Raw genomic sequence first — 16,164 nt, 5'->3', positions numbered from 1 at the left:
CGTGCTAGCAAGCTTGGTGATTTTGTAGTAGAATTTTAGTTCTTTAATTGACTATGAATCTATAGTAGAATAGTTGATGACTTTCTGAATTTTAAGGTTTTGAATTTTGATATTTAAATTTGGATTTAAGCTCTATACCAACATTTATTTAATTATTTAATAGATAATAGATTTAGTTCTTTTATTTTTATTTGAGATTATAATTGTTGACTTCGTATTATCGTGGATTGTACCTTTCAGTAACATAGCCGTATTATATTCTAGATTTGTGGCGTGGCAAGGTTATACTCCTGCAATTTGTGCTCTCCTCCTTCCCATTTGCTTGATGTCGAACATACTGATACCTTTAAGGGGTTGAAGTCTTTTTTTTTTTTTCTCCATAGGAGAGCCCAGCCGGCTCACTCCAAAGTTATCCTTAGGCCTAGCCTAACTGTAATTTTGGCGGTTGTACTGGTCTAACCCATGAATTCAATATGATTTTTGGCCCAATCATCCAGACAGCCTTTAAGATTGGAAACCTGTAGTGATTCTTGGAAGTTTTTCAACATGGCTAGCCATCTAGACGAAGAAAGCTGTACTTGGTAGCTTGGGAGAGAATTACAATATCTAAAGCCGTTGTTGGGGCATTCAAGCTTTGAGACCGAGGAAGTTAGACCATGCAGTTGAAATATCGTTTTAATGGGTGCTGGATGGTTTGCACCATTTTTCTTTTGATGCAAAGGGAAGCAAAGTGCCGCCCAGAAATTTATTAAGGGAGAGAGATGAGAATGTACAAAGTAGTGTTCAGCTCTTATAAGAGAGGTGGATGCAATCATATAATTACAACACCCTACAAAACAGAACCCAACCCAAAAGAGGACATTAAAACTGAGAAAGTTACTGAAACTGGCGCTGGAACTTGATGTTGAAGCTGATGCAAGAACTGACTGAAACTGAAACTCTTCAATCCAGATATAGGGAAATTGGTGGCAGTTCCAGAGCGATAGCCAAACCTGGCTCAGAAGGGATTGGTAAAGCACTTCATCATGACTTTAATCAAGCCTTGATAGAGATCTGTAGAGTACCAAGTTAGCTTTCCATTTCCGCATTAAGGCAAAAGGAATGAAATTTTCCAGCAATCCTTGCAAAGCCCGGCAGTTCACGATCATTACATAAAATTTAGAAGTCCGAGAAAAAGGTGCAGAGCTTTCCTCGCCACCGGATTAGCTAAAGAACTTTTGTTTAAGAATAATCTTGCGTTTCTTCCAGCCCAACAGAGTGGGGTCCTTGCTATATGGCGAAGTTTTCGTCAGGCAATTGCTAACATCCAAAATGATTTCAAATGAATGTTTTTTTTTGGGGGGAACAAATCAATAAGATCTGTTTATGATCCGTCCTACAACTATTCCTTCATCACACTGGCCTACATCCTTGAATATGAATGCTGTTAGGGACGACACGGTAGTTGCTCATCTTTTAAAGCTTGTTTATTCAAGACTTCCCGTCCTACTTGAGATGCTCATTGGGTGGGTTGAGCTGGGCTATAGGTGGTCGCGGGCTCAGCCCAGGTTATAGGGCTCCTGACCGAAACTCAGCCCCAAAAGTTAGAAGCTCAGATTGAAATAGGACCAGCCCAAGTCAGTAACAAATCAAAATGCCAAAAATAAAAATATCACTCTCATTCTTTCTCTATTCTCATATTTATAATTCCTAATCTATATCAAGGGGCAGCAATAATGATTCTACTAAAAGTTATGGCTGAGGATGCTTACAAAAGAATTCGTGGGGAACATTCATCTAAATCTCTTGCATCCTTCATTTGCATCCGGCAGACCTCTGGGTCGACGAGAGCACACAGACTGTCGGAAAAGCTTTCATGGGAAAATTGCCTTGCAAAACCCTGATCAGAGAGTGGGCATGCTATTCGCAATGACTTGGATCTTTGCAATTCCTGTGAAAGGATTCCTAAAGACATGGATCATTTCATGCTGCACTGTAGCTTCGCTAGGCAGGCGCGGGTGCAGACATGCAATTAATGGATACCAATGCAAGCCATCCTGTCCGCGGCAAAGAAAGCAATCATCCTATCTAACCACTATCACAGAGCCAATATGGTCTAAACTCACCGAGTCATTAGTATATCAGGCTTATATATCTCAATATCAGTCATCTCTACCCATGGCCGAGACCAAGCTAAACCTAGATCTCAGTTTATCTCAAGTGATATAGCAGGCGTAAAAATTTTAGAAGAAATCAACAAGCACTGATTTTAAGACCGATATATTGATATCGAGATATCGAAATCTCTAGCAAAAAGATAAATCCAGAATCAAAAACTCCATTTCAAAAAGTGATTTCAATATCTATTAGTTAAACGATATTTTAAAAATACTGGTTACAAGCCAAGATCTTAGATTTTATTGATTTATACCAGCCGACATAATAGGACCATGATTCATACTTTACACCAGAAGGTGCTAAATGCTGATACAATCCAAATGAAAACCTTATTACTGGGAGGCCTTGGCACTTCAAGCTGCCAGTGTCATCAAGGTGAGTCAACAGTTCACTTCAACAAGCTGGTGCAAGTTTCATAATCAAATATAACTAATTGATACTGGCCCCTTGAATTGAACTGGCTGCTGCCTGGGAGGGTCTGAGGTTCGCCTACCTCACAGGACAGCCTTGTACCCTCCCAAGCAGCAGCAAGTTCAATTGAAGGGGCTCAGGCAGGAGCAGCTAAGCACAAGCAGCCGGCCTCCGAGGTTCTCCTAACAAAGAACAGGTGTCTGAAAGGGTAATCCAATTTCCAAGACGGTGATCACTTGGATGTGCCAACAGAGTATCTAAACCTCATCAATCTCGACAAGTGGGCATATCAACCTATTCTATCAGATCCCTCACCATGTCCACTACCTTAGATTTGACACTGATAATAGAGTTGGTGTCATTTAAGATGCTATTTTAATGTCAATCCAAAGTTTCTAATCACTATGAGGGCACTGGCATGAACCATGATCTGTAAATTCCAGCTGATTATCTGATCTTGTATTCACTGCCACCATTTAACTTACAGCAAAAAACCGAGAGTGATTTTCCAATGATGTTAACAAACGAGTAACAAATTTGCAATCCTCACTAAAGCTGGAACTGGCCATCAAAATGTCTTCATGTAGCAATTCAATCAAAATAAATAACTAAATATTATTTCAGAAAAAAAATAACTCAAAGGTATCTAAGATAGCATTAATCAACTTTTAGCTAAGGGCTGACAAAATCAGTGTGTTCAATAGATAAACTATATGCAGCATGCACAATTAAACACTTTCCTCTTTGACTTTGATATGAGGTATTGAAAATCTCCTAACAGGCAGCAATTGATGGCCGAAGGCAAATCCCTACAATCATGTGACAATGGACATCAGAGCCAAAGGCAATTTTAAGAAAATATTTGCAGCATTCATTCATAATTCTATTACATGTACTAAGAAAACAAACACAAACCCCGAAATACTCAAAACAAAAAAAAACGAAAATAAAACTCTCCCAGACAAATGTTAAACAAAAAAATAAATAAAATGAAGAACAGCAAGCAGGCACAAAGAACGAACATTTAATGACATAATTGCCATGCCCAATCCCTACTTATCTCCAATTAGCTTTACTGAATTCCCAATTATTGACTAATCATTTCTAGCAAAGACTGTATCTTTAGTCATTGCAAGTCACCATCTCATTCTCGTTGCAAATGCTATAATTCCTCTGATGAACTCATACTTCAACATAATCTCCCTAGTTTTGACATCCACAGAAGTCTTCTTTTACTTTGAAAAGTAAACAAATACATTAAATATAAAATATAGTTGATACAAATGCAGGACCTGGTATATTGGCTCCACGCATGCCAACTATGCCAAGCACTAGCATCAAACACACAGTAGATATCATGGCTGTGACAGGCTAACACACAATAATACAATCCTTAGAATCAAGTGCCTTATGCTGATGTGCTGTGCCAGGCCAATGCTTGGCATATGCTGGCACAACTAGCACACATGCAATGGAATATACTGTTGAGGCACTATCATAGCACCTGCCTGACCAACATAAACGACAAATTAATCCTTTAGTTTGAGACTTGTACATCGCCCCACATCAAAATATATACAAGATAACCTTCTACACTCCTTTGCGCCTTTGCCTTATGCATCAACCAGATAGCACCCCAGGGGCACATCTACATTCATCCATCTTGGATACATAAAATTATTTTGTTTGTTAATTTTCATGTATGACAAATCCAAAATAATGATAGCGAATGCATCACAATATCTTTAGGTCATCAATATCTACTAAAACCTTATATTTCTCGAACTCCGTGAAAAATGCAACCCATACAGTGTAAGTGTTCTTTTTTTGATTGGAAGATGCACTCTGTGTCAGTTCTAAAAACTAGGCCCTCATCTACCATATTTTTCCCATCAATCTAGCATTTAACACTAAATTGTATCATCTTCAGACTCACATTATATTATTAAATAGCAAGTTCATCTTAGACACAGGCTTAGTGCTGACTGTTCATGAGATCCACTAAGAGTAGAAGTTGCATATGTTATCCTGTTCAAAAGTATAATATAGTAAAAATATAAAGAAATGTCAATGGAGACAAATACAAGTCATTGACATAGAGGCATAAGAAATATATACAGAATTGTGTGGATGTCCCAGTGTTGTCCTACAAATAAACATGGACAAAAATTAAACAAACCTGTCAGACACAGAAATACTGCTAGGCATATCCTCCATAATATAGGGTCAAATATCTATATAGTACTCCTAACCTACCTTATCATCCAAGCATTTTCCTTTTAATATGAAACAGCTATAAAGCACAACTTCAAGTCACCAAGGCTTGATGAAAATGAAAGGAAATAATAGAATTCTAGAATAGATTCTTAGCTTAATAAAAATGCCCTAAAAATGGGTGTCAGTTAAACTTTAAAGGGCCACCAGGCCATGCCACAGCACCTAGAATTATAATTGCCTAGTAGGGGTATCTACCTTGTGACTGAAAAGAATTTCGAGAAAGAGGAAAGAAGACGAGTTAATTTAGATACTAAATTCATCTCCTAGAGAAAGAGGAAAGAAGACGAGTTAATTTAGATACCAAATTCATCTCCTAGACAGAGTAAAGCCAAAGAAAACAACCGAAAAACTCTTGACTTGACCAAAGTGACTCAACTAGACATGCTTCCAGTCAAGCATAAATACAATTTAAAAGATTCAAATTACTCAAATAATCCCCATAGCTAAATTTGACTTGCAAGTTCTTCCGCTAACAATGTTGTCCATGTAAAAAGATCTGTTAATTGAAATATGAATCATTTGGAAAGGCAAGAGATTTTGACCTCTCAATGAACCAAGTAAAAGGACTCATAAATTTTCCTTAAAGATTTATAAATGTAAAAAAACTAACACGACAAATAGACAGTGTTAAATGCATAGGCATCATTTTTTGTACTTATAATCACAAAATATAATCAGAATTACACATATCAGATGTGAACAAAGATTGGTAATTAATGCATTTCTTATTGTACCCAAAAAATTAATGCATTTCCTAGTCCTACCAAACTTAAATTTTGAAACTGAGTATATGCAAATGAAATATATGACATGAATAGTTTCTGTTGGCAGCGCAAGTGAAAAAAAAATAAAAAACCATAACATGTACACCTCCCATATATGATGGAATTTATGGCACGATATGTATCTCCTTTGTTCAGTCTCTTGACGTCAAATACCTCATTTTACAGAGCCTCACACCTGATACTTAGCATTTCTGGAAGCCTCACCCTGAGGCATGAGGCAAGGCAAGCCTCAACTATGATGGAACAATTTTTTTCCCAAAACAATTTGTCAAGAATATAAAATAAATGGAAATATGTGTGGAAGTGAATGAGCCATTCATTGATAAAGTGATTTTTCCTATTTTAATTATAAAGTAATAATAAATATCGTCTTGCGCCTTCACAGCTTATACAAGGATATGCATATCAGTGGCTTGGCTACAGAGTTTGATATTATGTTTTTGAAGTGCATCAAAGAACATTTAATTCTTCAGTTCCTTAAAGAGGCAGGGCGCATTGCACATTCACTTAGAAATCCAACAAATCATCCCCTTCAAATATAAGTTTCACAAACAACTCCAAAACCAAAAGCGAGGCATTTCAGCTTTGGCTAAAGCTAGAAATATTGAGTCACTTTTGGAGTTTCATCTGAAACTGACGCATGGCCAACTAAATTTATATACATGGGCAATATGAACTGATTTTCTATTTCTTGATTTCCTTAAAGTGGGAAGCATTTTCCCAACTTCAAGCTTAGATATGGGAGCTTTGACTGAGAACATATGGAAACAGTGACAATGTTATTAAAAAAGAAAATTTAATTGTAAGGAAAAAAGTCAAAAAAGGGAACAATATCTTTTCCTTGAAAAGGACTGTTTCATTCTCACTATCTGGGGAAACTAATTCATTATTTTCAACAAAAAATATTTGAAAGTACATAAGTCAAAGCATTTTTTGCTTGCCATAAGTGAGTAGGTGGGCATCCACCTCACCAAAGTGACTACAGGGCACCACTAGCTAAAGTCACTTTAACATTTTTTAACCTAGTTGAAACTCGCTTCAAGTCACTTCCAGGCAACCAAATATATTATCCAAAGCAAGGTCCGCTGTACCAGTACCGGTCTGCGTACCGGTGGTGGCCCAGACCAGTACGTACCGGTGGCAGCCCGGACCGGTACATACCGGTTCCGTACCGGTTCTGTACCGGTACGACAGTCGTACTGGCCAGTTTTTCAATAAAAAGCTCCCGATACCGGATCCCACGCTGATCCGGTACCGGTCCCAGCTTGGACCGGTTCGTACCGGCCGGTACGGGCCGGTATGGCATACCATGATCCATGGTGTAGAATGAAAGTTCAACTTATCTGAAATGTAGGGGCAATTTTATCCTTCCACAAAGTCGGAGGATGTGTGGCAAACAAAAGAAATAGAAAAATAAATTTTTCTTTTCATATTCCATCAGTTTTCTTATGACCAAATAAAATCATTAACAACCTCCTATTTGGCTTTTAGGGAATAAGCATATTTTCTAACATTCATAACCGCACAAATATGATAGACATGAAGATTATCATGCGAAAATAATGTTGTATGTTGAAACAATGCAACATATAACATCTTAAAATTATATATATATTTTTAAAAGGTTGCAAAGCAAAAACATTGCAACTCAACATCCTGAAGTCGCAATCAATAACATATGCCATAAATTGATGCAAAATTTGTTTGTTGACTTGTTTTTCTTCAACTCCAACAATTTCTTTTTGCTTCTAGATATGTTCTGGGCTTTTAGTACTCTTTTGCCAGAACTAGAGAAACTATATTTCAGACCATCACAATGGCCAAAACTCTAAAAGATCAGAACTCAGTTTGATGAATATGGAAACCATGTATCTAAACATTGTAAATAAAACTTCCCAGCTCATATAGTACAAATCTCTTCAATATTAGTGTTGCACTTCTACACTTTATTCAAATCAATTTATGATGAATGGTAATTATTCTACTTCCAAATACTGCGGTTGAAAAGTAATATACTGAATATTTTTACGCACAACTTAGCAAACATCAACAGTCTTATATGAAGTGACAACTATGATACTATAATGTGTTATCACCCCAAAATAAGAAAAGATACTATAATGTGTAATTCAACTGCTAAGGCAAGCTTATGCCAATAAATGCAAATAATAGGAAAAACTAACCACCATTTCAATGAAGTTATACGTCACTTCTCACAAGTTTGTGATACCATCAGAAGTACAATGGATCCACTGGCAAAGCACATAGCTGAAAGTATTATGCCAAAAAGATATAAGATAATGCTAAGGAGTACAACAATGGGAAAGCACATGGTTGTAAGTAATATGAAGTGAAAACCTAAGAATCTGACATGTGACAAGAGAAGAACACTGAAGTGGATATCAAATATGTTTTTTTTTAATTTAATTCCACAAATAAAACATATGTTATAAAACAAAAGTATTTACCATTGAAAAGGTTTTATCTATTAATTTTTGATTGCAAAAAGCCATTTGAATCTTATAACAAAACTTGAATAATAAGAATACATAAAAATCAGCCATACAAGTAAATAAACAAAACCCATATACGAACACTGCTCTCCCCCCACAATGGCCACTTCCCTTCTCTAATAGCAGTTTCTTCCTCAAACCTATTTCCTTGCCTACCATTGAACACAATCAAGTCTTTTGAGTCTTCTGGACTTTGCACTTCCAATGTATGCTCTCTATCACAACCCAAGACCTCACCTAAAAAGGCTAGCCAGAAGGTATTTTTTGAGTTCTTTAGTCTTATATAAGTACGCAAGATCTGCCCAGCGAATAACCGATGTGAAACTAAACACATGCTCGTACGGATCTTCACATACTCCCCCCGTTTAAGCCTTGGCATCCTCGCTAGGCTAAGAATCCAAATTCAATCACAAACATCACGATCAACTTGTGGTCAGCTCAATTATTCTCATGCTGCAATGTCTCCCAGTCCATAAAAGGCATGGGCCGAATCCACTCTAATACCATTTATCACAACTCAGGACCTCACCTAAAAAGCTAACCGAAAGATATTTTTCTGAGTTCCTTGATCCTGTATAAATACCCAAGATTTGCCAGGCAAATAACTGATGTGGAACTAAACACGCCCGCATGGGTCCTCACACTTTCTTAATCCAGAAAGAATAGCTATGCCATTTAGTTCAAACTTGAACATTTACAAAATGCCTAAACTTGTCTCTAAAGCCCGTAGAAAAAGGAACTTCAAAGTCCCCACTTATATATCTATCTCTTCCTAGGAAAGAAAGAAAGAAAGAAAACAGGGAAAAAAGAGTTTAAGGTTTTCTAAGTTTGATCTTCAAAATAAATGCATCTAATTTATAGTTCCACTTCACATTCTTTTTCGATGTTTCCACATCTTTAGCCAACCAAATAGTTTCTAGCATGGTCTCGAATCAGCGTGAAATCCGGTACCGATAGTTTATTGTTGGAGCACCGGTATGAGACCGGTTCGGACCGGTACGGAATCGGTCCGGGCCGCCACCGATACGCCGATCGGTACCGGTACGGCGGACCTTGATTTCTAGAAAACAGAAAAAAGATAGTTTTAGGTGCCAGTTTGGCATCACTGCCAATTTTCTATTTTCAGAAACAAAAAAATAAATACCATTTCTGATAACATGGTATGTATGGTCAAATACTTTCAAAAACATAAATATGGTGTGGTTGCAGAGACAATAGTAGTGGCAACAAAGGCAACTACAATGTTGATGGTGGGAGCAATAGTGGTGATAATAGTGGTGACAGCAGTTGTAATGGTGATGTTATGGCAGAGACATGGCTATGGTAGTACTAATGGGGCGGAGGTGATAGCAGCAATGGTTGCAATGCTTGTGGCGTCAGTGCGGGCTACAAGACAAAAGCAGTAATGGCAACGATGATGGTGACAAAGGCAGAAATGATGGTGAACATGGCACCGTGGTAGCAGAGGCGGAGACAGTAACAATAGTTATAGTAAAATAGTAAAATAAATGAGTTTCTTGTTTTTGAGAACATTAAAAGTACGGATTTCTTCCTTTCATTTTTCTAGAAATAATAAAAAAAACTTTTGAAAAATAGAAAATAAAAACAATAATACCAAGATAAGTTTTTTGACTTGGTTTTTATAATTGTCTTTAAACCTAAAAAAACAAGAAATAAAAGCCATGCCAAGCAAGCCCTTAGTCATTCGCTGTTGACTATAATAACATGGTTGAAGACTAAACAAAAAGGAACATTAGGCAAATATTGTAGTATCTGGGTTTGTGATGGATGGTTGTAAACATGTAAATTCCAGCACTCACCAATTTTCGTCAAGTTTGAAAACTTATAGGCTTTTCTCTCTTCATTTGTGCATGTTCTAGGGAAGGGCAAGAATAGATTAAGGTGGCTCTTGGTGACCAAAATGAGATCACTATGGTGATCCTCATCCCGAGTATTGTGTTTGGTATGTTATGTTCCAGTAATTAAAGATCCCTATGTATCCACGATTAACCTACTTGGTAGGTAAAATCAAAACCACCTCAATATATTCCATATATTTTGCAACTATTAAACAGAAGTCTCAAATAAATCCTAGGAAAACACACATGAATATAAATCAAATTATCAAAACATGTTATTCCAAACCAAATCAACAAGACTAAAAGTTAATTAAAACCTGTCAAGATAACTCTAGGGGATTATCCAACCTTCTCAACTAGAATTTTTTTTTATGGAATTATCAACCCCTTCTCAGCTAGGACTTTTTTCCAGAGACCGGCATTTTTTGAAACAATTTTTCCTCCTGGACCGAGGGGCACGTTTGTCCCCAAATTTCAGCCCAAATCAACAACACCTAAAAACATGTCCTCCAAGATGGGTTTAACATCACTGAGTTGGGTGGTGATTTTAGGAGTGAGGTTGACTCGGGATCTTTGCCACGTAAAATCACTAGGATGCAACCCGGAAATCTTGTCACTTCCACCCCCATCACCGTTGATCTTGGGGTCATCACCCATACAAAACACCACCTAAGAGATATTTTAGACATGTTTGATATTTAAATGAAGGGATGTTGTCCCATGCAGCATATTTTATGCTTGCTCTCAATTCCTTTAGCGAGAAATAGCGTAAATCTGATGAATTAACATAGTTGAGTTTCAGTCGGAACAAAAATAACTGATTGATCCAAGAAATACTACGTTATAATTTAGATTGGATTGCCTTCCATGTTGTTATGATTTTTTTACTTCATCTCCGCCCCCCCTCAAAAAAAATAAATAAATAAATAAATAAAAGAAAAGAAAAATAAAAGATATTTTTTAGAAAAGAAAAGGTTGGATGTTTAGTTCAATGATTCAAAGTATGCTATAAAATTGAATCTCCATAATTATATGGTTCAAAAATTCCTAGTTTTTCTTATTATAATGACATTTGCACAGATTATGAGAATTAAAATATTTCCAATTTTATATGTTTAACACTGAGAAGAGCACACATCGTAAGAGATTAGTTTACAGTTTGAGATTGTTGTTCCTAAGGAATTCCCCTTCTCCCCTGAACCGCAATACACTTATAGGACTTCAAAATCTGCCTAAACAGCTTGACCTATCTAAGACTTGAAGAAACCCAAATAACATAATACCAAGGTATTGAGCTGTTTTTGCCCAATGGCACATAACTTGTTCCTGCCTACTTAGCTTTAACTCTCTCTTCAACACATACCTGTGGTGAATTTCGTTGCCCTCTGGCAGTACTATCTGTAACTTACCAATAACTCCACTCTGTCATGACCCAGCTAGAGCAGTTCAGTTATATACATTCTCCATTTCTGAGATTGCATCAAGTCCTATTGCACTTGCAACAATCACTTCAACTAACAAATTACAGTGAATAATATGATAAATCAGAATTTTTTTGGGAAAAGGAAGCCAGTAGTGCTATGGGGCTTGTGTGAATAAAATTTTGTCAAAGGATAGAAGAACTGGCATGCTGATACAGCGACACCAATAAAGCAATGACCAAAGAAAATTTCTGTAATCCTGTTGTTTATGCTCAAAAGGCAATGTAACCACAAAGGCAATGTAACCACAAAGGTTGACAGATATCACCCATGCTGCATAACTTGGTTAGAATATCAAAATGAACAAAGGAAAAAAAAATCATACAAGTGAAAATTTTTCAGCCATGCCCCAATTTCCATCTGCATTCCAGGCAGTACCTGATGAGCTAGTGATTATCAATTTTTGCAGCATATCCTCCCAGCTCTCACCTATAAACTGGGAAACAACTCTAGGCAGTCTAAATTAATAAAGAAAAAAAGGAAAAACATAAGAGTTGCTGAGAAAATGAATATTTACCCAACCTGATAACAGTATAACCACAAGGTTTGCTCCAAAGAGTGATGGCCAGAAACATCACCAAGCATCCATCGCAATCAAAAATGTATAGAATAGCACAATAAGATGGTAGCAACATTGACAATAATGAAATATTAAGCAGTTAGAGAACTAGATAATCAGCCAGAGAACAAAAGTCATATAACAGGTCTCATATAAGAAACATCATGAAATAACTAGTAAACAGCCCCAAAAGAAGTTCCAGATGAGAGCAGACAGGGAGAAGACTAGTATCTTGGCGCACTGGTTGCAGAAAAGCCCTCTGCATGAGAAAGAAATCCAAAACCACAGAAAAATTGTAACTGTCAAGCAACAGATGTATCAAGTACATAAATTTGCCACTTTGAAAACGATCAGTTTTTTTGAGCCCGCAGTCTCTGCAATGGTCATAAGAGTACAGCAAGGTTAAAGATGTGAGTCCCAAACTTCCAACTAGATGAGCAAGAGGAAATAAATCAGGTTGACAATAGCTCCAAGAAACCTCAAGCCTGCCAAAAAATGTAATAATCACCAGCATCCAAGTTAAGAAATGCCAAAACATGAATGCAACCAAATAAAAAAAAGTGCTAGACAGGGCAAGTATTAGGCCATGAAAAGAAAATGAAGCAAATGGAAGCACGGCACAGCTGTTTCCAGACAGACTTGGCTGAAATATCTCCTGTTCAATAAGAAAACAAAAATGTCGAATGCTATTACAATCAAGAACATACACTTATGAAACACTTCATATGCAGCATGGTTTTTGCCCAGTTTATGTTCTTCATGAGTCCACTTGAGTTTACGAAATCCATAAGTCTTACAAAGACATAGGCTGACCAAAATTTAGTAATGTCACATAATCAATCTTTGCAATTAATCATGACCTCGCTATGATATCTAAGAAAGAGCAAGTAGCAGCAAGATGAAGCCTTACCTTTCAGTGCAGATGCAAAACGCATGATAGTCAACATCACTTCATCTCTGACATGAACTTCTCATACTCCGTGTCAGCACCCATAGTTCCTGGTTGTTCTGCAGTTGAAGCAGGCTGAGGCACTGGTGGATTGGAGACCCATGGTGCATTTGCAATGCTCTGAGTGGGATCAACAGTCGGAGGCTGTACTGGTGGTGGAACTGCAGGGTAATAAGGTGCATACCCAAAAGGAGGAGGAGGCGGATACATTGGAGGAACACTTGGAGCAACAGTACCACTGTAGGCATTGTTCTGCACCGGCTGGACTGGTGCGGTAGTGCTCTGTGATTGCACACCAGGAGGATAATTCTGCATTGATTCACTTGAAGTTGCAGTGCCAGGAGGAACAGTCTGTGTCGGAGGAGGGTACTGCACGCCATAAGGCGGCACAGACTGGCCTTGAACAGGGGTGTACATGCTTGAACCTGGTGGTGGAGGATATGGAGCATATGGTGGGGGGACTGGGGGGCCCCATGGAACTGGTGCATAGCTACCAGGTGGTGGTGGAGGGTTTGCGAGAGGCCCACCAGCCATATACTGTTGAGAAGGATATGTAGGTGCCACAGGAGCAGGAGGACCGGGGGGCACAGCCGGCTGAGGAGGCTTCCCTGCTACTCTTACAGCTATAACTCTGCCTTCTAGATGATATCCATTCATAGCAGCAATAGCAGCATTAGCCATAGAAACATCTGCATACTTCACAAAGCCATAACCTTTGCTCAGCCCAGTGGTCCTATCCTTGATAACCTTAGCCATCACAATATCCCCGAATGAAGAGAACAGTCTGATCAGTCCATCATCATCAAGAGTAGGCGGCAGATATCCTATATACAAGTTTGTCTCATCGTATTCCTTCTTGATCCAATTGGTCGCTCCAGTGCCTGCAGTGCCCCCAGCACCACTACCACTAGCCGAAGGTGGATTGCTCCCAGAAGAGCCTGAACCAATAGCCAATACCGAGCTCTGCTTAGTTAGAGACTCTGGAGCTGTTCCACCAAGCTCGGCCAAGAAGTTCTGGTACTCATCGTCCATCTTCTTCCCCGATCCTTTCATGGGGCAATCAATTGTGGGATGCCCTCCGTCGCCACAGATCTTACACTGGACATCGCTCTTAAAGGTGGTAGTTCGAGCAGGGCAGGCGTACTGTCGGTGCCCGGGCTCGCCACACAGCCTACAAAACTCGTCATCTCTGATGGTTCCATTAAGTGCGGCGAGCTCTCTCAGCTGCTGCCTCTTGTGTTCATTCAATACTTCATCGACCGGCGTTAAGAGCTTCTCCACCATTGCAGCAGCACCATCCAAAGACTCCTGAGTGTCAGCCTCAACCAGCACGTGCAAGTCCTCATTTTCCGAGGGATCCGGCTTCAGATCCCTCTTCTGCTGCGATCTCCCTTCTTTGACAGACCCTTTGCCCCGGATCACAATCTTGGCGCCAGTCTCCTTCTCCATCCTCTTCTGGGTGTTGCCCCTGGGCCCGATGATAAGGCCAATGAAATTGTAGCCTGGATACTCTTTCATGGGGATGTAGAGCTTCTTCTGGAGCTTGGGAGGGCGGTAGTCGGCCGGGGGCTTGAACGCTGGGTTCCGGCGGATGAGCTGGGAGATGATTTCCTGCCGCTCCTTCGTCAGCCGCTCCCTTGCTCGATACTCCCGAGTATTGATCCTGATACCCATGTTGTCGTAGATTGGCTCCGGGGAGGGGGAGCGGGCGCCCTCTGGCCGGTCGTCGAGGGGCATGCCGGATTGAAGAAGCCGGTTGATTTCAAGAAGCCTTAAGTTGAGCGCCTGGACTTCGGGGTCGAGGTCGGCGGCGAACTCCTTCATGAAGTCAGGGAGCTGGACGACCGGCTTGGGCTCCTCATCGGCCCATCGGGTCTTCCGCTTCCGGCCACCAGAAGACCCATCGCCAGCGCTGTCGCCGGACACCGGAGGGTCCCAGCGACTGCGACGGCGGCGGCGGCGGCTGTTGATCTCCTCCTCCCCGCCGGACACATCCTTGTCGGTGCCACTGTGGGTCACGGCGACCAGGCCGTTCTCGGAGACCGGCGGCCTCTCGGCCGCAGCGGCGGGCGTCTGGCCGTCGGCTTGGTCGGGCGGGGGGTTAGGAGGTGGGTTTTCAGGGGAAGGGGGAGGGGGGAAGTGGTCGCAGTAGTCGAGGGTTTCGGAAGAAGGAGGGGGATCTAGGGTTTGGGGCGACGGATTGGGGGGATCGAGGGTTTGGGGGTAAGAGGTTAGGGTTTGGAAATGAGCGGATTCCTCCATTGAAGAGAGAGGGAGAGAGAGACTAACCCTGGAGGAGAACGGAAAAGCAGAGCAGAGAGCAGCAGAAGGGGCGCGTCGAGAACCTTCGGTCGGTGATGAGTATCGAGGTCGGGCGCGATCGACTCAAGACGCGAGGGTCCGAGTGATATATAGAGAGAGAGACGGGGCACAGGGTTGAAATGTTGGGAGAAGATGGACGGTTGTGATCTGATCGACTGACGAGTAACAAAAGATCTTTACTTCGCATGACCTGACTCCACACGTGCGAGCTTTACCCTACGCTATGCAATGAACATTGGATTGTTAGTTTGTTATAGAGAGGATCCCGCTAAAATAATATCGACCGTTGTAATAATCATAGTAGCTGTTTTTTCCTTTGTTAATTTCATTAAAAAAAGAAGAAGAAGAAGGGAGACCTTTATAACCATCGCACTTGAGCATGAACCATCCTAAAATTTCTAGCTAGCCAAAAGGGTATGACTGCGAGCAAAAACTTTATAACTAGGATTGTAAATGGTTGGATCCGATGGGGGCATACTTGAGCCCGGCCTACTCTACTTTCCTATTCAAATTTTTATTTTAATGTTTTTTAGAAAAAGCAAAAAAAAAAAAAAAAAAAAAAGAGGAAGGGAGGATACTTGGCCAAAAATATGTCAAGTCCTATGGTTATCACCTTAGTCTTATGCTCATGGCACTTAGATACCCTGGTATCTTTTTTTTTCCATTTTTAATGGATTAGATGTTCTTTTTCTATGATACAATTAAGGTAAACTTCGATGAATCTTGTTGGGAGAAATATTGAACATCTCAACTTCGGGCCAAATTTGCCCCTTGACCTTAGACGTAAGCCGAGAAGAACACTCTTGGCCCTAGCCGAGCAACTGACTAGCCGAGGTGAGCACCTTCAGTTC

General features: G+C 39.9%; 1 long non-coding RNA gene and 1 pseudogene across 27 annotated transcripts; both read right to left on the bottom strand.

Annotated features, from left to right (window-relative positions):
- Positions 1-702: 702 nt before the first annotated feature.
- Positions 703-2,036, bottom strand: LOC148703644 (uncharacterized). Its single transcript, XR_016400139.1, has 2 exons — positions 1,752-2,036; positions 703-1,559 (listed from the first exon to the last, which is right to left on the bottom strand). It is a non-coding gene; the product is annotated as an uncharacterized LOC148703644 (long non-coding RNA).
- A 1,094-nt stretch (positions 2,037-3,130) lies between these two features.
- LOC103718328 (splicing factor-like protein 1 pseudogene) lies at positions 3,131-15,370 on the bottom strand (annotated as a pseudogene). Of its 26 annotated transcripts, none has more exons than XR_015976986.2 (5): positions 12,953-15,370; positions 12,001-12,527; positions 11,809-11,861; positions 7,814-7,898; positions 3,131-3,377 (listed from the first exon to the last, which is right to left on the bottom strand). The product of XR_015976986.2 is annotated as a splicing factor-like protein 1 pseudogene, transcript variant X22 (transcript). The 26 variants fall into 26 exon arrangements; XR_015976985.2 differs by lacking the exon at positions 11,809-11,861 and adding an exon at positions 11,862-11,919 and having other exon boundaries at positions 12,006-12,527; XR_015976984.2 differs by having other exon boundaries at positions 12,001-12,697; positions 12,953-15,368.
- Between the last annotated feature and the right edge of the window lie 794 nt (positions 15,371-16,164).

This window comes from Phoenix dactylifera, chromosome 4 (assembly GCF_051530095.1).
Source record: "Phoenix dactylifera cultivar Ajwa chromosome 4, Ajwa_hap1_PhDact_Kaust_v1.1, whole genome shotgun sequence".
Taxonomy (NCBI): domain Eukaryota; kingdom Viridiplantae; phylum Streptophyta; class Magnoliopsida; order Arecales; family Arecaceae; genus Phoenix; species Phoenix dactylifera.
Note: the sequence above shows the minus strand (reverse complement) of the source record. Positions and strands in the feature narration are given on the sequence as shown.